Consider the following 21,265-nt stretch of genomic DNA (forward strand, 5'->3'; position numbering starts at 1 on the left):
CAATAGCAAACAACAATGTAAACCAGCCACAGACTGCACACAGCACATCCAGTGATTTTCATGCAGAGCGCTACGTGGGGTTACCAATAAAAAAACCTAAACAGCCTACTAAAAATCTCATATCACTAGCGGTGTGTGTGTGTGTGTGTGTGTGTGTGTGTGTGTGTGTGTGTGTGTGTGTGTGTGTGTAGTTTAAGGATAGTTGTTTGTGACCGGACTGAGTTTGCGTGTAGATAGAATTTTTCATTGTGTGGTGGAATTTGTTCGAGTTCATATACTTTTTGTGCAACTAGTAAGTTGATAAATGCTGTATCCAAGTTCGTAAACCACAAATATGATCAAACTGCCTAGGAAACGGACAGGCAACATGGATACTGAAGAACAGCCACCAACCAGTGCTGTATATGTAGAAGCGAGTGCCTTAGACAGCACAAGCAGTCTGTTTGAGGTAATACCCTGTATAACTGTGGGAGCGGGGGCACAGGAAGTGGTGCCACCGTCCACCAGTGCCCAAGCAGACGTAGAAAAAGAAGTAGTGCAACCACCAGTAGAGCAGGAACCAGATACTGGTAATCTGTCTGGTGGATATTCGATTCAGGCCATGTCAGAGCGCATGCTGAATTATCAGGCGAAGTTAGCGCAACATCAAGCGGAAAAGGACGAAAAAATCGAAGGTTTTCTCACACAGCAAGTTGAGGGTGACCAATAAGTAGTACAGTCTTTAGAATCCGTGCAAAAGGAGATAGCAAATATGAAACAAACATACAGGAGTTGACTGTACAAATAAATAATCTGCAGGTAGCGAACAGTACCATTGTATCTAACCGAACCGAAAAATTTGAACTAGATTCTACACAGATTGTCGAACACAAACTGAAGAACAAGCGGCTAAAATTGAGCTGAGTTTAGTTGTTAGTTAGAATCGAAAGACAGTGACATTGAGAAAAGGACTGATTCAAAGGTGAAAACAGCTTTAGACGATAATGACTCTGAATCTTTTAGCGCTGTAATAGACAGCCAGGTACAGAATGATGTCCACACTATCAAACAAATACTAAGTGATGCTATTCCGCATTGGCAGAAGAACGTAGCTAAGCGGATATCAGACTTGGAAAAAAGCTGAGAACGGTAGCAGCAAACGTGTAAAAAATGAATGTATCGCCAGTAACCAATGTTTTTGGTAACGCACAGACATATGCGCGACGTAATGAGGAATCTTCGTGCGATAATGCGAGACGCTGCATCTCCAGGTGAGAGCAGGCAGCCTATGCACAAGGCGCAAATGCGTACAACTCAAAAATATGAGTCGAGGATAGTTTATTTAAAAATAGACAATTCAAGACATTCACTACCGAACGGGAGTCCGTACATCCGGTAGTGTTTGTCAAAAGTTTCAGAAACATCTTGCCAAGCGCATGGAATGAAGCGCAGAAAATACAGCATGTCATGTCCTATATTCAGGGTGACGCAGCGTTATGGGCTACTGAATACCTACCCACGTTAAGGAAAAGGTGACACATGTTCCCGAAAATGACATGGAACGTTTCCTGTCAGTACTAGATTCGAGCGACGTAATCCAGGAAGACGTTAAGCCAGCGTGTGAACACACGAGAAACAATGGCTCAGGATGAATAAACGATAGAAACAGTAACGCACCGAACCAAATTCATTGAAATGGTGGGGCGGTGGCAAAAGGCATGAATATCCGCCGAGTAGTAGCAACAATAGAAATAAAAATGGTGTTGGTCAGCCGACAAATAATCAAAAAAACGTAGATTTGACGATCGATATGATTCCGGACCAGCCAAGGCCAACCGCTGGAAAAAGGCGCGAGGCAAATGGCACGTTAATTACAATGAAAACAACCTAACTGGAATCATGATCACCCACCGAACCAAGACCAGCAAAATAATGAGAGGTATGATAAGAGCAGACGCGCCTATGGTGGCCTGCAAGTCAAAATGTGCATATTACAGAAGTCACGGATAACAACCGTCCGAGCACCTCGCAAGAAAATAGTTCAACGAACTTGAATCGGCCACGATATGCTCCCCATCGATGGCAGTGGGGTGGAGTGAGAGCACCACAAACCATAGTATGCCTGCAATCAACATGATGCGATACAATGACGGAATTAGTATGGAGTATGATCTCCTGATAGAACCGCACGAATGTGCCAAGAATAATAAAGAAGACATATAAGCAATCTTAGAAGCTAAAATCTATGATATTACAGTAAATATAATCATTGACACAGGTGCCTCGGTGGGTGTGATGAGTGTATAACTGTTTAAAGCACTTGGGAACGGACGAAGTACACCGACTTTCCCAGTTAACCGCTACAACCTGTCTGGAGCCATAAGCGCACAGACCCAGTTAAATGAGCTCCAGGTGCAGCTAGAAATTTGTAAAGATGGCGAAGCCATAGTGATGTCGTTCCTCGTTGGTAAGGGGTTAAGGGTGGCCTGCATTCTGAGAGTAGATTTTCTGGCCGTGCGGTTCTAGGCACTTCAGTCTGGAACCGCGTGAACGCTACGGTCGCAAGTTTGAATCCTGCCTCGGGCATGGATGTGTGTGATGTTCTGAGGTTAGTTAGGTTTAAGTAGTTGTAGGGGGCGACCACCGATGTTAAGTCCCATAGTGCTCAGAGCCAATTGAAGTAGATTTGAAGTAGATAGGGACGCAGTGATCGACATCTCCGCAGAAAAACTAAGCATCGTTAATAAAGGCAGAAGAGTTGAATTGTCAATGATGCGATCGAAAGGGGTACTTGTGCCATTTTGTAACATGATAAATATCAGTAGTAGGAACCTGTGTGTACTGAACTTAGATAATAATTCACCAACAACCAATCTTTACTATCCCAACAAGGGAAGTAAGAATTTTGAGGTAAATGTAGAGGCATTCCAGAATAAAGTTTAGGAAGTGAATGTTTAAATCCTCTGCTAAAACAACAGCTAATGCAGCTGCTGTCAGAATGTACAATGGCATTTGCTGAACGACCAGGAGTGATTATGGGTTACAACTATCATATAGATCTGACTACCCGCCTAACTTACTACCGAACATCTTACCCCATCCCTTGGTCGAGAAGGGAGACAGTAGTGAGAGAGATACAAGAAACTATTTGTACCATAATTTTTAAATACTAGCTGTAAGAAAATATCATAATTGTGTCTTAGAATATAAGTGTGTTTAGTTTTAAGTTTGAATTTGTATATATTCAGATTTAAAAAATCACCACAGTTAAAGAATATTTATGGTGTAAGCGAAGACTCACTAGAGAACATAATAATGTGCAAGATGAAGACTTGCTTACAGTCAGATTAGTGTCAGTAAAAATATTTCATGCTCATCAAACAGTAAACAATTTCGTGCCCAGAAAGTGATACACAATTTCATGAGTTATTTTTAATAACAGTGTATATAGGTAATTGATGATTAATTTTCATGTAGTACTGCAATAGGTTTAATTGTGTTAGGTTAAAGTAAAGTCCTGAAAGGATGTCTATTTAAATGAAAGTAACTCAGTCATTGAATGATAATGTATACCAACAGTTATTTGAGAGCGACACTGAAATAAATTCAGTCTAAACTGAACCCTTTTTATATGACGTACACTTTGTGTGTACCAATGCTTCAATTGAAGCCTGTGTATTTTGTACAAGTCTTTGGACATTAACTGAGCTTTATGTGAATTAGGTCATTCTATGCGGAAAATACACTGTAGTTCCGCAGAACAGATTATTCATACAAATTCTGTCACCAAATAAAGTATTTATTGAACAATATGCCCAAGTCCAGCTGATATGCACATGATGAGATCTGTTTATTGGAGGAGTGGTAACTTGGCAAATTACACCGAAGAAACCTAATGAACAATGTCACACACCTTCAAATAATTGTACAAAATTCATTTACGCACTGTAACAATGTTAAGTAACGTGCAATGAACCTTATAAAGGTAATAGGCTCACCATAAGTGAAAGTAATAGAATAGGGAAGGGATAACATGCGTTCTAGATACATTGTGTGAGCATACACAATATTGCAGATAGACGGAATATTGTGTGTAGAAGGGACAGAGAGTGACTGTTGGAATTGCACCAATATATACGTCGAAGTAGAAGAAAGAGATTTTCACTCTGCAGCGGAGGGTACACTGATATGAAACTTCCTGGCAGATTAAAACTGTGTGCCAGGCCGAGACTCCAACCCGGGACCTTTGCCTTTCGAGGGAAAGTGCTCTACGAACTGAGCTACCCAAGCACGAGTAACGCCCCGTCCTCACAGCTTTACTTCTGCCAGTATCTCGTCTCCTACCTTCCAAACTTTACAGAAGCTCTCACAGCCTGGGGGACATTTCCAGAAGTTTCCAGGTACCGGCAGACGCAATGGTGTGAGGACGGGGCGTGAGTCGTGCTTGGGTAGCTCAGTTGGATGCCGGCACGGTAACTCAGCGTGTTCGGTCAGAGGGTTATCTACCCTCAGTAATAAAAAAAATGAGTTAATGGATCAACAACGAACTGAAACGGGTGTCTTGCGACGTCCGCCCCGAGAACATACAACACACGAAAACGAACAAAATGAGAATTAAAAGAAAAATTTTAAAAAAGTTGGTAGAGCACTTGCCCACGAAAAGCAAAAGTCCCGAGTTCGAGTCTCGGCCTGGCACACAGTTTTCACCTGCGAGGAAGTTTTACGTCGGAGTAACTTGAATGTTGAGTTACAAACTGTCGTACCGCAGTGCTTAAATAATAATAAATTTACCATGTGTAAGGGAGAAGTTAATAATCCGATAACAATAAGTATCGCTCCACGGAAACAATTACTGTTTGTGAACCAAAATGATTTCGCGTGTTGAGAGCGCATCGACAGTGAGAACGAAATAAAACTGTGTTGTGCAACTTGCGTGTGATAAATTCTTAATAGCCGTGTCACAGTGCAGTTCAGTTGTCAAGCCATGAAAACCGTAATCCCGCAACATATTATGTGCAAACCAGCGGAACGACGGCTTACTGGACAATAAACACTGATGACTGAAATTGCAGTCTATTCTCACAGCTTAAAATATGTATCCTTAAAGGCAGTACACTGGGGTGGAATGTTTGTTACATGTCTTTCGACGAAGATCTGTGCGGAGAAGCAGCAATGGGGTACAGTACCGCCTCCAGTCAGCTGATCGAGGGCGAAACATTCGCAACACGCCACAACAAGTGAACGGTCCGGCTCAGCTCGCGACAGCGCAGGCGCCACCAACCGCTGCACCGTCACTGCTACTGCAGGTACGAGACGCCGATCCCGACGGTCGCTAATACAGCAACGCTCCACGACACAACACTGACCTCAGCCCACGGAACGCGTCGTCTAACGTCATCGACAAAATTTCGTCGAACATAAAACTTCTGTGTCGTTGAACTAAACATCAGAATGATTTGGGTAATACGAACTTATGTCAAGTGACAAACACATTAATTTATTCAAATCATGAACTCACACTATGAACCTGTTTCACACAATACGGTACATTTTGTCTTCATATTATCAACACAAACTAGCAGGAATACATTGAGACAGTAGAATGGCTATCATGAACAACTGCGAGGCAAAGTCGTAACACTACTTTTAAATTATTTAATTATTAATCTTACGCTTTTTCCAAAACATAAACTTCAACAATTCCTCTGATTTTGAATTTCATAATTACGCATTTTCGAAAAGGAATGAATTTTAACATTTTTGACGGATAACTGTCGTGTTTTGTGCGTCGATTGTGAACACTTGACAAGTGCCGAACTTCATTCGTTAACCAATAGAACTGCGTCAAGTTGCGAAGCAATCCAGATGAGCATGGCCCCGGTACAGTTTTTCCAGCTTTCCTGAATGCACAGAGCCCGAATTGGTGAGCCAAAACTGCAATGATCCTGGGACTAGGCATATGTTCAGCTCGAAAAGTGGAAAGCATTGAACAGTGTAAATAAAATACTGAGTGACAAAGTGAACAAAGTAAGCATTATATACAAAACATAGAATGATGTACAGTGACTGTGTTGACGTCAATGGCATCATATTGGCAAACATTTTCCAATGTCGGTCATACACTGCCAGGGGGCATTGTGACATCTCCTGGCAAGATATTTGTATAATTGGGGTAAAATGGGTGAAGAAAGTAATATTTATCTGTGTTATTATATTTCATTTCTGTATGAACAGTGATCGATTATGTGGATTCTGTAAAAAATGTAATATTTATTTTTCATTTTTATGTTTGTGTAATATTACGTATGCCCATTTTGAAAATAACGTCTGTGGTCGGCGAATGTGGAATCCGAAACAATGATAAATAAAAATATAACAATGATATACATTAGCATATTAAATTTCTTATACGTAGTGGAGGTTTAGACATTACTATCTCTGTCTTCTTGTAGCCATGAATGTTGTAAGAGTTTGTGACGCTCTCTGTAACGCTTAGTTAGCTTTTTTTGTTCTTTCATCGAGAAAGACGCCATTGGATACAGATGTATAAAAAAGGTGTGTACATTGAACTTTATGTTAATTTTCAATATAGAAATTGTTGAAAATTCTTCTAATAATTTGTAGCTACCTTGCCCAGTATTTCATTCCACATTTTTGCCGTTTTCAGTGAATTTAGAATTTTCCTTGAAGCAGTGCTGCACCACGAACGATTACACGCTAAATCAGTCAAATTTAAAAGCCGTAATGTAAGCTAAATACCTAGGAATTACAATTAGGCACAACTTAAATTGGAAGGAACACATAGAAAATGTTGTGGGGAAGGCTAACTGAAGACTGCGTTTTATTGGAAGAACACTTAGAAAATGTAATTTTATAAATTCTATTCCTTCTGCCTTATTTGGTCTTAGGTCCTCGAGATCTCTTGCAGATTTTGATTCTAATACCAGATTCCCTACCTCTTCTGTATCAGCTCCTATTTCTTCTCTGTCACGTCATCAGACAAGTACGTTTCTTCTTATATCGCATCATCAGCAAAGTCCTCACCCTCTTAGAGGCCTTCCATGTAGTCTTTTCATCTGTCTACATTCTCCTCTGCGTTTAACCGCGAAATTCGCATTGCACTTTTAATGTTACCACCATTGCCTTTAATTTCACTGAAAGTTATATTGACTTTTCGGTATACTGTGTCAATCTTGCTGACCGTTATTTCTTTTCCGATTTATTCATATTTTTCATGCATCCATTTCGCCTTAATTTCCCTGCACATAATATTTATTTCATTCCTGCGTAACTTGTGTTTCAAAATCCCTAGTTTGCGCTGAACGTTTTTTTACTTCCTTCTTTCGTCAACCTGCTTCAGTATTTCTTCTGTTATCCATGGTTTCTTCGCAGTTATCTTCTTTGTATCAATGGTTTTCTGTCCAACGTTTGTGACTCCTCATTTCAGAGGTGTCTATTCCCGTGCAACTAAACAGCTCCTGATTATTTTTGTATCCCACTTCTTTGCGCACTGATTCGTCATGACTTGTCTCTTAATCTTCAGCCTAGCCTTAACCTCTTCCACATTGTGAGCTGAGTCTACATCTGCTCCTGGCTATGCCTTGCAAACCATTGTCGATTACTAACAACATGTAAGCCATCTTTGCCACCTTACAGTCTATGTGATGCGGCGGGGAGTTGCTTTCTAGGCTCCCCACAATTCACCCCTGTCATCGGCCAAATTCAGGACTGCTTGCTGAAAAGTAATGCCTCCGTATTTTTTGTGTAACAACTCGTAAAGGTTTTTAAATAAATCAAACTTCATTTACACTCTATATCTTCATTATTCATATCTTTATACATATTTATCAACAACGCCACCATGGCGACGAATGCATCTCTCCCAGCGAGGGATCAATTTGTTTATACTGTCACTGTATAATGACTCTGACGATGGAACCACGACCACATCTATGGTCGCACCGCTTCGTCGCTGTCAATGTGAAGTCTTGGAAGATGCTCCTTACGTTCCGAAAACGGATGAAAACAGGATGGCGCCAAGTCGGAACTGCAAGGAGGCTGATTGATGACAGGGGACCCTAGGTGTCAGATTGTGGCAGACGTGTCAGGTCTTGTACGTGGACTTTCACTGTCATTCTGAATGATTGAGTGCTGCACGTGTGGAAGAACTATTCTAATTGGCGCTTTTACTTTTCTGAGGATCTCTCACACACTGATATAATTACGTTGCGCACCGCCATGTCACACACTCCATTTCGGACCGTGTAGTGGCAGATTGCGGTAACGAGCCTCAGCGAAGCAGGAAAGTCGATCCAATAACATGTAGTGCATGTAATAGCTCAACTGACATTGAGGAAAAAATAAAAAAATTTGCGTGCATAACTTTTAAGCACGTTCTCGTACTAAACTGGGGATTGGCTAGATGGGCTTCTGCTCGTTCGTAACATTCGACTACCATTCCTAGGAAGTCTCCCTTTACACCAGATCAGTTGCTTTCTGTTCGATTGGTGAAATTACTCAGATAGTGGTAAACAAATACTTTACTTGAGCTACTCTTACTTAAATAGTATCGCCGCTCACTGTACGTTCAATTTAATACTGAACCAACGTTAAAATGATTGAAGTGATAATTGGACCATTAGGGAGCACAAGAAGAAAAACGCATAGAATTCTGCACGCTCATAACGTGGCAATCGATTGTTTATCGATTCATTACTCATAACGAGAGACAACACACTGCTCGAATGCTCTTACTGTATGTTTCTTATGGGGTGGAGCTTCGTGCTTATTAAATTCGTATCAAATAATAACTGGAGTGGAGTGTGGAAACAAAGTGAATCTTCTGGAGAACAGCTCCAATAAAATCGATTTATCTTACACGGAAAGCGCATTCAGAAAGCAGCTTTGCATCACGAACAAACATTTTTTTTTTTGTTGCTGTACTCCCTTACGCAAGGAAACATTTATCGAACTTACTAAATAAGCATATGATGCTTTGAAATTGGTGCAGAAAGATTAATGTTGGATCTCCCGAAATACTCAAGACACAGTCACACAGGGCACGAGAAAATTTAATTCCAGAACTCCCAGTGAAACGTACTTGTTCCAAGTACTTTGTCCATGGAAAGTTAGGTGTTAATTACTCTCATGATAAGTAGTAGCTTGCAATTAGAGAGGGAGCGTACGAATAGACAAGGGAACCAGAGACAAACCGAGAAAATAAAGTACATAAATTCCAACAAAATTTGCTACAGGGGAATCATGCACGTAGGAGTTCCTTACATTCAGTGAGTCGAGCTCTCTGTAATACAAAGAATTCTTGACTGTATGAGGCAGATCCAAAACTACATGGTAGTCAGTATCACACAAAAACAGGTTCAACTTCCCGAACGTACAGCATGGGAAGAAATTAATAATAGACTTGCTTTGGATGAAAATGGGAATTCTCGATGAAGGCGATTAAAAGAATGAATAATAAGTGGAATTTAAACTACAGAGAAACAGCATGCGGAACCATTACATACATTATATACACTCCTGGAAATGGAAAAAAGAACACATTGACACCGGTGTGTCAGACCCACCATACTTGCTCCGGACACTGCGAGAGGGCTGTACAAGCAATGATCACACGCACGGCACAGCGGACACACCAGGAACCGCGGTGTTGGCCGTCGAATGGCGCTAGCTGCGCAGCATTTGTGCACCGCCGCCGTCAGTGTCAGCCAGTTTGCCGTGGCATACGGAGCTCCATCGCAGTCTTTAACACTGGTAGCATGCCGCGATAGCGTGGACGTGAACCGTATGTGCAGTTGACGGACTTTGAGCGAGGGCGTATAGTGGGCATGCGGGAGGCCGGGTGGACGTACCGCCTAATTGCTCAACACGTGGGGCGTGAGGTCTCCACAGTACATCGATGTTGTCGCCAGTGGTCGGCGGAAAGTGCACGTGCCCGTCGACCTGGGACCGGACCGCAGCGACGCATGGATGCACGCCAAGACCGTAGGATCCTACGCAGTGCCGTAGGGGACCGCACCGCCACTTCCCAGCAAATTAGGGACACTGTTGCTCCTGGGGTATCGGCGAGGACCATTCGCAACCGTCTCCATGAGGCTGGGCTACGGTCCCGCACACCGTTAGGCCGTCTTCCGCTCACGCCCCAACATCGTGCAGCCCGCCTCCAGTGGTGTCGCGACAGGCGTGAATGGAGGGACGAATGGAGACGTGTCGTCTTCAGCGATGAGAGTCGCTTCTGCCTTGGTGCCAATGATGGTCTTATGCGTGTTTGGCGCCGTGCAGGTGAGCGCAACAATCAGGACTGCATACGACCGAGGCACACAGGGCCAACACCCGGCATCATGGTGTGGGGAGCGATCTCCTACACCGGCCGTACACCTCTGGTGATCGTCGAGGGGACACTGAATAGTGCACGGTACATCCAAACCGTCATCGAACCCATCGTTCTACCATTCCTAGACCGGCAAGGGAACTTGCTGTTCCAACAGGACAATGCACGTCAGCATGTATCCCGAGCGACCCAACGTGCTCTAGAAGGTGTAAGTCAACTACCCTGGCCAGCAAGATCTCCGGATCTGTCCCCCATTGAGCATGTTTGGGACTGGATGAAGCGTCGTCTCACGCGGTCTGCACGTCCAGCACGAACGCTGGTCCAACTGAGGCGCCAGGTGGAAATGGTATGGCAAGCCGTTCCACAGGACTATATCCAGCATCTCTACGATCGTCTCCATGGGAGAATAGCAGGCTGCATTGCTGCGAAAGGTGGATATACACTGTACTAGTGCCGACATTGTGCATGCTCTGTTGCCTGTGTCTATGTGCCTGTGGTTCTGTCAGTGTGATCATGTGATGTATCTGACCCCAGGAATGTGTCAACAAAGTTTCCCCTTCCTGGGACAAAGAATTCACGGTGTTCTTATTTCAATTTCCAGGAGTGTAGAAGTCTGTTACACCAGAAAAGTTCATTCTCATTGAATACGTGCCATATTAACACTTCATGTAATCAATGGCATTAAAAATGGTAGCAAGACATACAACAATGAACTTAGAAACTAACATGACGAGCCCACTTGGAGGGATACTGCCTATATACAATGTACACGAATAAGACTTTATATTATACTCGAATTTACTTCAGCTCAAAGTCTCAGACACGAGTATCACAAGTAAAACTTCTTAATTACTAAATGGACATAAAAGTGCATGTACCATCATTTCTAAAAAGATTCCAACCTACACAAAGAAATCTGAACTAGAATAAACCATGTTCCATTGGAACAGAGACACTCTTTGGCGACTGTAGCAAGTGTGTCCAAAAAAAAAAAGCCTCGTTTTTACATGGGAGGGGGAGGGCACCATTTGGCTAGAGAATGGAGTTAACACAAAAAATCGGGAAGACTGTGGTTTTGTAGCACACTGTTAGTAGAAAAGTGTGGAAGGAGAATAGGTAGGTCCGCATTGTTGCACAGTAAGGGAGAGAAAATGAAGAAACTCTCACCCACACACACACACATATCATACAGACTGACATTCAGGGCGTGGCAAGTGAAATAGAAAAGGTTGCTGATCTCAAAAGAAGTAGAAGAGTAGCGCCCCATTGTATTCTTTTCTCAAGCAACGTCACACGCTCAACTGAACAGCACAAGTCAAACTTACATCATTAGCTATGCATGAAATCTTAAATTGAGGGGGACGCACACGTTTCCACGTCATCAGACTTGCTGATGAGAACTCAGGAGCCAGCTTTCCAGAGGCGGGTGAAGCAGACCACAGAGTGGCTACCGCAGTATTACGCCCAGCGGTTCCCGCACTCTGAGAGCAGTGAAACATTCTTCAACGGTGAGCGTAGCGCAAGACATCAAGCAACAGAACGATAGCAGCTATCCGGGGACGGCACTGGTCTCGCATTCGCAAGGGCGGAGCTCAATTCAACGTCTGACCATCAGGGTTGAGGTTCCTTGGTTTATGTCAATCATTTAAGGAAATGCTTTCTCGGAAAGACCCACGCCGATTTCCTTCTTTTTCCTTCCACCATCCGTACTTGTGCTGCAGCTCTAACGAACCCGTCTCGACGGGACGCTAAAACGCTGACTCCCTTCCTATTTTTGCCTCAGTTTCATAACCAATTTTACCGATTTTTGATATTTTATCCTACTGGCACTAGTTTTACGACTTAATCAATGCTATCTTATGTCCACCATTTCTTCACTATGTAAGATTCCGTATTTGATATCAACATTGGCCAACGCGGTCTCTGTTTTATATTTAACTGTCACTTTTTTCAAAATTTTGTGTCAAATACTTGCTGCAGCACACAGTTCAACCACTTATGGAAGTCTTAGCATACGTACTAGCGAACGGCTTTATCTTCAGATGTTACATTCAGATACAAATCGCGTCTGTTACTGCAATGCAAGTAATAAAAATATAGCACCAAAATACAGTTGACTTAGTTCTTTGCACCATCAATAAAATTATAATAATTTTTTACTGTGGGGAACTGGTCATATCCTTCCAAATGGTTCAAATGGCTCTGAGCACTATGGGACTTAATTTCTGAGGTCATCAGTCCCCTAGAACTTAGAACCACTTAAACTTAACTATCCTAAGGACATCATATGCATAGATTGCCCGAGGCAGGATTCGAACCTGCGACCGTAGCGGTCGCGCGGTTCCTGACTGTAGCGCCTAGAACCGCTCGGCCACCGCCGCAATATATCCTTCCACATCAGTGTATTAGAGACTAAATTTTTACTCTTTTTCCAGATTTTACAATACCCACAATATATCTCAGATGATGGTTTGGAAAGAAAGTACAGTTCCAAGCAATACTACCGCAATTCCACTTCAACGTTTTTGAAAACAGTTACTTTTCTTCCCACATACCTCACCTGCATCATTCTGTAATTGGCCTCGGCCATATTGTGTGGTCGTGTTTCTAAGTAGGCGAACACATTCATTTTAGTGACTTTTCCTAATCAAATGTGTTGCAAAGGTATTAATGTCTTAATATAGCTCTTCTGTAACTGCAAGAATCAAGCTTTTCCATTCCATTTATCATACTGTCTTACTTTGTACCGTAAGGGTTACATCATCAACTAAGACTATAACTGTTGTTTTTGGTCTTCGAAATTTTATTCCTGCACCTGACATTGCTTTCTCTTGTTTGACTGGCTCTTTATCAAATAATATGCAGAGTACTATGGTTATGTCGTACCTCTTTTTGTTTCTTTTATATGAAAATATCTTTTCGGATTTATTACCCTCTATTACTCTCACACTGGATTTCGATAATATCGGTATTTGCATTCTATTGTTCTCGATTCTTTATAATTCAAACGATTCAGCGCGTATATACGTCTTGGCAAGAGCGCAACGAATTTCTATACTAATCACGCTGCTAATTTTTAAGTTGAAAAAAATCGTTTAAGCACCAGGGGACTTAACATCCGAGGTCATCATTCCCCTAGCCTTAGAACTACTTAAAACTAATTAAGCTAAGGAGATCACACACATCCATGCACGAGGCAGGATTGGAACCTGCGACCGTAGCAGCAGCGCGGTTTCGGACTGAAGCACCTAGAACCGCTCGGCCACAGCGCCCGACATTAAAGTTGCTCCAGTAATTGATAATCTGAAGGTATGTGTCTTAGCCTTAGGTGGAATACTAAGTAACTAATTTTAAGCCCTGTTCTGGTTTTTAAATCTATTTTAGTAGCTCTGTAGATATCTCAGAAATTGCCGCTGTTTCATTTAAACATAGAAAGGCTGACAATCACTTGAGCATAAATCTTAGCCTCCTTTTGTTCTCCAAGCCAAAGGGAGCCCTACCTCTGCCTCAAAGAGATTCCTGCAATTTACCTGAAATCATCTGCACGTTTGGAAGAAGTTCATGGTCCGATTTCTGGTTAGCTTCACTACCATTTGCTGTATTTCGCCCCTGACGACGGTATAGCCGATAAAAAACACGGAATGAACTCCGATTGGACAGAAAATCGAAGGTACTGTAGCTTTCCAAACAACTTTCTTATCATCGTCTTCAAGTTATTTCTGGATATCACAGACGTATATATGAGTGGACTCATGAGGATCTATGCACTGCTGGTCCCTTTCTGCCCCGAGTACCAAAACCATTAGCACAAGTCGGTCCAGCTAGCCACGCGGTGTAACGCGCTGCTTCCCGAGCGGGAAGGTGTGTCGGTCCCCAGCACGAATCCGCTCGGCGGAGTTATGTCTAGATCCGATGTGCCGGCCAGCCTGTGGATGGTTTTTAAGGCGGTTTTCCATCCGCCTCGACGACTGCGGGCTGGTTCCTCTTATTCCCCCTGAGTTACTCTATGTCGGCAATTGCTGCACAAACACTGTCTCCACGTAAGCATACACCCTAATTACTCTACCACGCAAACATTTGGCGCTACACTCGTCTGGTATGAGCCGTTCCCGGGAGGGTCCACTGGGGGCCGAACCGCTCAATAACGCTGTGTTCGTTGTGGAGCGGAGGTGGGGTGAGTGGGCTGCTGTAGCCTGCTTTGGGGCTGTGAACCACTGAGGGCTACAGGAGAACGAAGCCTGTCCGTCGTTTCTAGGTCCCCGGTTTAGTACACATACACACTAATAATTGATCTACATCTCTCTTCCTTTCCAGGACGAGAGTCAATTTTGGTTTAACCGAATTAATTTCTCACTGTCGGACTTCCTCATAAACCGAAGTTCAGCCCGCTCGTCTACACTATTTAAGATAATTGTGTTAAATTAACATTGCCTCAAGCTAACGTCTTTCTTAATTACCGTTTGGAGCTCTATATAGCCTTCCTGAAATCTTTGAAATATTAAGTGTCAACACAACAGGTGAAGGATTGACATAGATTGTTCGCTAAATTATCGTGTGTTATTGAATAATATCGCTGAACTTAAAAGGGCTCATATATGAAGAAACTCATAGACTGTTGAAGCTTAAAACTGTAGTTAGAATGACAGGAAATTATAGTACTAATTTAATAAAACTGATCTTCACTTGGATGCTTTCGAACACTGTTGCTCTCACAGACATGTCACCACTTGAGACTCCGTGGCAGCTGTTTGAAGAATTTGGAGTCGAAAAGATGTTCGACGTCAAAGACAAATCAAAGAACGTCGAAGCTGCAGGTTTGCCCACTCTACACGGCAGAATAAATGTAGTTCTGTAGGGAGATACAACGACAATGTACGAAGTTGGTGCGGGCGCAACTGTTTTGGTGTTCACCATTCAGCGCAACAACTCCAGCAGGAAGTCCGTACCTTTTTTCATGTTTATCGGACGAAGTAGTCAGTTACGATTGCGCTTGTCACGTGATCCATGTGTTCATCTACATTGGACCGTGGATCAATGTAAACGCTTCGCCTTGTCCACGTACATAGACCGAAAGGAGAAGTATTATTCTACGGGGAACATTCATCTCGGCTTCCCTGAGACCTGTGGTACTCATCGGAGGTACCTTCACCGCTGTGGACAAAGAAAACGTTTTGCTGACCACCTGCACCTCTCCAAGCTTGATGTCTCCCCCGACGGCGATGGCGTCGTCCAGCATAAATCCACTCTTATACGATCATAAGCAGTGACTTTAAATAATTTCATTAACATTTTTGTATACTTGTGAATAATTTAATAACAACTATTTAAACTATTGTTTTGTGTACGTCTACAAATAGTCGAGACAATAGTCCCTCCCTCTCATTTGGTCTCAGCACATCTTTTCTCACGTTGTCTGGTAACTTGTTTGAGTGCGTGTGACTTTTAATAGTGAAAATAAATAGTGTGAAAGTATTAGAAACTTTAATTTCATAAGTACCTTCCACGTTATCTGAAAGCTAATTATCTTCGTGGAAGGGGAGGTTTTATTATTAGAAACAAATGATTACTAATTTTTTTAATGAATTCAGGGAAGTGAGATAGGGAGATTCAAGGGGTAGGAACTTACTCGAAGTTGAAACTATGAGAACTCTATTTTTATTCGCTACAGTACGCAGCCAGGGCAGTGATCGACTTTTTATTTATTTTTGACCAAATCAGATGAAAGTTAACATAGGCCTAGGATCTTTGACTGCCAGCGTCAATGTACACTCCTGGAAATGGAAAAAAGAACACATTGACACCGGTGTGTCAGACCCACCATACTTGCTCCGGACACTGCGAGAGGGCTGTACAAGCAATGATCACACGCACGGCACAGCGGACACACCAGGAACCGCGGTGTTGGCCGTCGAATGGCGCTAGCTGCGCAGCATTTCTGCACCGCCGCGGTCAGTTTCAGCCAGTTTGCCGTGGCATACGGAGCTCCATCGCAGTCTTTAACACTGGTAGCATGCCGCGACAGCGTGGACGTGAACCGTATGTGCAGTTGACGGACTTTGAGCGAGGGCGTATAGTGGGCATGCGGGAGGCCGGGTGGACGTACCGCCGAATTGCTCAACACGTGGGGCGTGAGGTCTCCACAGTACATCGATGTTGTCGCCAGTGGTCGGCGGAAGGTGCACGTGCCCGTCGACCTGGGACCGGACCGCAGCGACGCACGGATGCACGCCAAGATCGTAGGATCCTACGCAGTGCCGTAGAGGACCGCACCGCCACTTCCCAGCAAATTAGGGACACTGTTGCTCCTGACGTATCGGCGAGGACCATTCGCAACCGTCTCCATGAAGCTGGGCTACGGTCCTGCACACCGTTAGGCCGTCTTCCGCTCACGCCCCAACATCGTGCAGCCCGCCTCCAGTGGTGTCGCGACAGGCGTGAATGGAGGGACGAATGGAGACGTGTCGTCTTCAGCGATGAGAGTCGCTTCTACCTTGGTGCCAATAATGGTCGTATGCGTGTTTGGCGCCGTGCAGGTGAGCGCCACAATCAGGACTGCATACGACCGAGGCACACAGGGCCAACACCCGGCATCATGGTGTGGGGAGCGATCTCCTACACTGGCCGTACACCTCTGGTGATCGTTGAGGGGACACTGAATAGTGCACGGTACATCCAAACCGGTGTCGAACCCATCGTTCTACCATTCCTAGACCGGCAAGGGAACTTGCTGTTCCAACAGGACAACGCACGTCCGCATGTATCCCGTGACACCCAACGTGCTCTAGAAGGTGTAAGTCAACTACCCTGGCCAGCAAGATCTCCGGATCTGTCCCCCATTGAGCATGTTTGGGACTGGATGAAGCGTCGTCTCACGCGGTCTGCACGTCCAGCACGAACGCTGGTCCAACTGAGGCGCCAGGTGGAAATGGCATGGCAAGCCGTTCCACAGGACTACATCGAGCTCCTCTACGATCGTCTCCATGGGAGAATAGCAGGCTGCATTGCTGCGAAAGGTGGATATACACTGTACTAGTGCCGACATTGTGCATGCTCTGTTGCCTGTGTCTATGTGCCTGTGGTTCTGTCAGTGTGATCATGTGATGTATCTGACCCCAGGAATGTGTCAATAAAGTTTCCCCTTCCTGGGACAATGAATTCACGGTGTTCTTATTTCAACTTCCAGGAGTGTATATTGACTTTATAATAACTGGTAAAAATTACTTCCGAAGTGAATATAATTGACCTAAAGAGCTTAAAATTGATTTGGGCAGGACATGTATGAACGTTGTCATCTTCATTCATTGATTAACTCATCGAAGTTGAAGAGAGAAAGATACAACGAAATATTCAGTTCCATTACAAACCCTGATTTATGACGAATTTTAAAGATCATTAATAGTGGAGTCTTCTAGCTAAGAAAGTTAACATTTTCTACGCCATGAGCTCAGAAAGAAACCAGTATTAACAATGACTAACCGCTACCATTTAGATAAGAAATACCAAGATCACGAGATCCGTCACAAGCAGGATCAAGACGTGTCATAAAGTAAGAATCACGCTACAGGTAAGAATCCAACATTGATGTCTTGGTCCTCAAAATTCTACTGATCTTAATCCGACTGAATACATTCCGAATGCCACTGGGCTCGAACTTCACGCCCACGAGCCACCAGACCGTAATTTACGGGATTTTGTTATGATGCCACGTAGCTCTAGGAACCTAATAAGGCCTTTCCACCCAAAATGGTTTCTGTTTTGCCCTCCATAATGGTACCTATATCCTATTAAACAGTTGGTCACGGTGTTGTAACTCATCAGTATAGCTTCATCTCTGGGTAAAGCAAGTGGTATTCTTCGGTTGAGTATCAGGATAAAGGGCACATGCAGTCTCCTAAGGAGGCTACGTACGAGACACTTCTGCATCCAATTTTATAATTATGCTCGAGAATATTGAATCCATACTAAACACAAAATGGGACTCAAAGAGGATGTCTCGAAGTCAAATGGAGTCAATTTATGTTTACGAGCTACATTATAGACACCTTGATACTCCAATACCTCAACACAATATTGTCACACACGAGTATTTCGTATCCGAAATGACACTAGACATTTCCCACGTGTGCTAAAGCTCTCTAGTGAAGTTAAAGACTGGTCGGACGCTACCTGACCAGTTGTAAGTTGCTTCACATGTGGGATACCCTACCTGGCAGCAGCGATGTCAGATGTAGCATTTGCGCCCTCTGCGGAAGTACCTTTGGCATGTTAGATCAGCAACAGCAGGAATGCAAGTCGCAGAAGGTCGTCTACATATCGTCGTCTCAGGGGACAGGCGTTACGACTGCTGAACGTCACCACCGTAGGAAGAAATGGTTCCCTAGACACTCATTCAGCATGTGTAGGCGTGCGGAGTCCCACGTAACAGGCTGTTGCGTTACACCAGTAAATATATGGTCTACCAGTTTTGTCTGTAACCTGTTATTGAAACAAAAACAAACTGCTCTCTTAAGCGACGTCAGCGCACTAAGTGCTGTGGCAGCTTGAACTAACAACTGTAAAAACCATAATGTGCATTCGACCAGTCGGTAATAAGTAAGCAGTGTTAAGTAAGGAACGTGCGGTGTGGATCTAGTGTGTCATCGTTGTTGTGTCACAAATCGGCACAGAGCGACATCTCTAGATCAAATGTTTAACATATTCTCCATAATGCTTTGAAGAAGAAAAAGGTCTTAACAACGTACGTTACGTACACCTTGACTTCCGAACACAAGCAACGAGGTGTGGACGCCAGCCTCGACTTGATCCAAACTCAAAACGCGGAAAATTATTTTCTGGAGAAAATCATCTTGGATGATTAGGCTTTGTGCTATCAATACTAAACTTTCACAAAACGACAAATTGCACAAATTCGTAGACGGAATCATCCCTTTCAGGACACAACCGACATTCAAGTGAAAAGGACGTGTTATTTGAACTGACAGTTTCACATGAATGTATTAACATAGTAACGGAAGATAGTAATGATATTTTACAAAGGATATGTGAGATATTGTACCTAAAGGTTAGTGTGTGTGTATGTATGTATGTACGTATGTATGTATGTATGTGTGTGTGTGTGTGTGTGTGTGTGTGTGTGTGTGTCTGTGTGTGTGTGTGTGTGTGAGTGTATCATTGTTTCCGAAACGATATAACATTAGCTTATGATGATATTACAGTTTCAGTAACAGTTCTGTATATATCATTCCAAACGCATTTCATGAAATTAATGGCTCCTCACAATCGCATTTACCAGAGTCATACAAATTCGTGGCTCCTGCAAAGTGCTGTCGTTTGTCGGCGCCAGATGCCATTGCCATGTATGCACGAATCCTGTTAAAATCCAACTTTTGAGATCAACGACAACAACATCTATTAAACTCCGCGTACTCTGAGTAAAAGTATTATGTTAGCCGTTCTTCCTGAAACACTGAAACAGACTCATCGAAGGATCATATATTTTCTGGCATTACCATGTCCGAAGAATCTAAGGTTTTATTTCTCTAGTAGCTTATGGACACATTCTCACAACCGTTTCTTTTTGCCTTGAATGACATTGTCTTTACAGAAGGCGGAGTCCAAAGCCATTTTTGCAGACTTAGGCTGAAAATCACTATTACAGGGCGTTGATTCTGTAGATGTAGAGAACAAGAATCTATTGAGGAGAAATTCATCAGAAAGTGTTCTAATATAGTACATTCATATTGAGGAAGAAGTGAGGTGACGTTCTGATATTTTTCGTGCCATACGTCATACCCCTACTGTCTACAAATGCACAAATATTTCTCTGCCAATTACAATGAAATGGTAATTCTACATTTTGTAATTTCTGATAAAATAAGGTGTCGAAAATTTATCTTCCTTCTGAGCAGCCTACTAATTTCTCACCTATAAAAAAGTCTTCGTAGCCTGCAGATTACTGTTTACTGTATTTTTGGAGTAACCTTCACTGCTGCAAACTGCAAGTTTTGTCCAGAAAGTGAGTCCGATCGGTCGCGAAATGCAAACCATAGTGAGCAGCAGAAACATTTTATTTGCAGCAGTTAGGAACACCTTCCACGCACTTCTCTATTACATAGTCGCCGCTCCAACTTCGAGTTTTGTCGTAGTGTTGTATCAACTTTCCAATACTGCAGTGCGCGGCCGAGAATTGACTTGAAGAAGGAACTGCTCGAGACTTGTGTTACGTTGGCTGCATGACACAGGTGAAATCTCTAACCAGGTCCTCATACTTGGCGGGGGACACTATTCCCTGCACATAATTACGTGCTCAGTGCTCACTGAAAACTGAAAAGAGCGACGCGACACGATCGACGGGAATACTAGAGACACTGCCCAACACACCTGTGCAAAGATTTACCGGATATCCCCAGTGGTTTCCATTTCGCGACCGACCGGAACTTACTTTCTGAACAACCCTCGTAGCATCTCCTTTAGTGCACTCTCAACATATACTTCAGTTGAATATCTTATTGGTTACCTGTATTTTCGGTCCATTTACCTCTCTTAAAATTATTAAAGGTCTGTGAAGCAGAATGGTTTCCATCCACGGAATCAAACATGTGCTACACTATCTCATAACTGCATTCTTTTCGTAACATATGTTATTTACTCAAGCAAATCCTGCAAAACTATAAAAAATATCTCATATCTAAAAGCTGTCGAAACTATTTTTTAGAAAACAAAGCAGACGTAATGTGTTTGATAACAAACGCTATTGAGATCCCTCGAGCTGAAGGTAGCTAGCTGGAGTCCTGATGTTACAGGAAATTTTCACTACTTGTCATTGACCAAAAAAAGTGAGGGTAGCACAAGAATTTGATCAACAGTCGTGCGCCAGTGTCTTGCGTTATGTCTCAGTGTTTCTGCAAGTGTCTCACTGACAGAGGACAGGAGACACTG

This window comes from Schistocerca gregaria, chromosome 2 (assembly GCF_023897955.1).
Source record: "Schistocerca gregaria isolate iqSchGreg1 chromosome 2, iqSchGreg1.2, whole genome shotgun sequence".
NCBI lineage: Eukaryota > Metazoa > Arthropoda > Insecta > Orthoptera > Acrididae > Schistocerca > Schistocerca gregaria.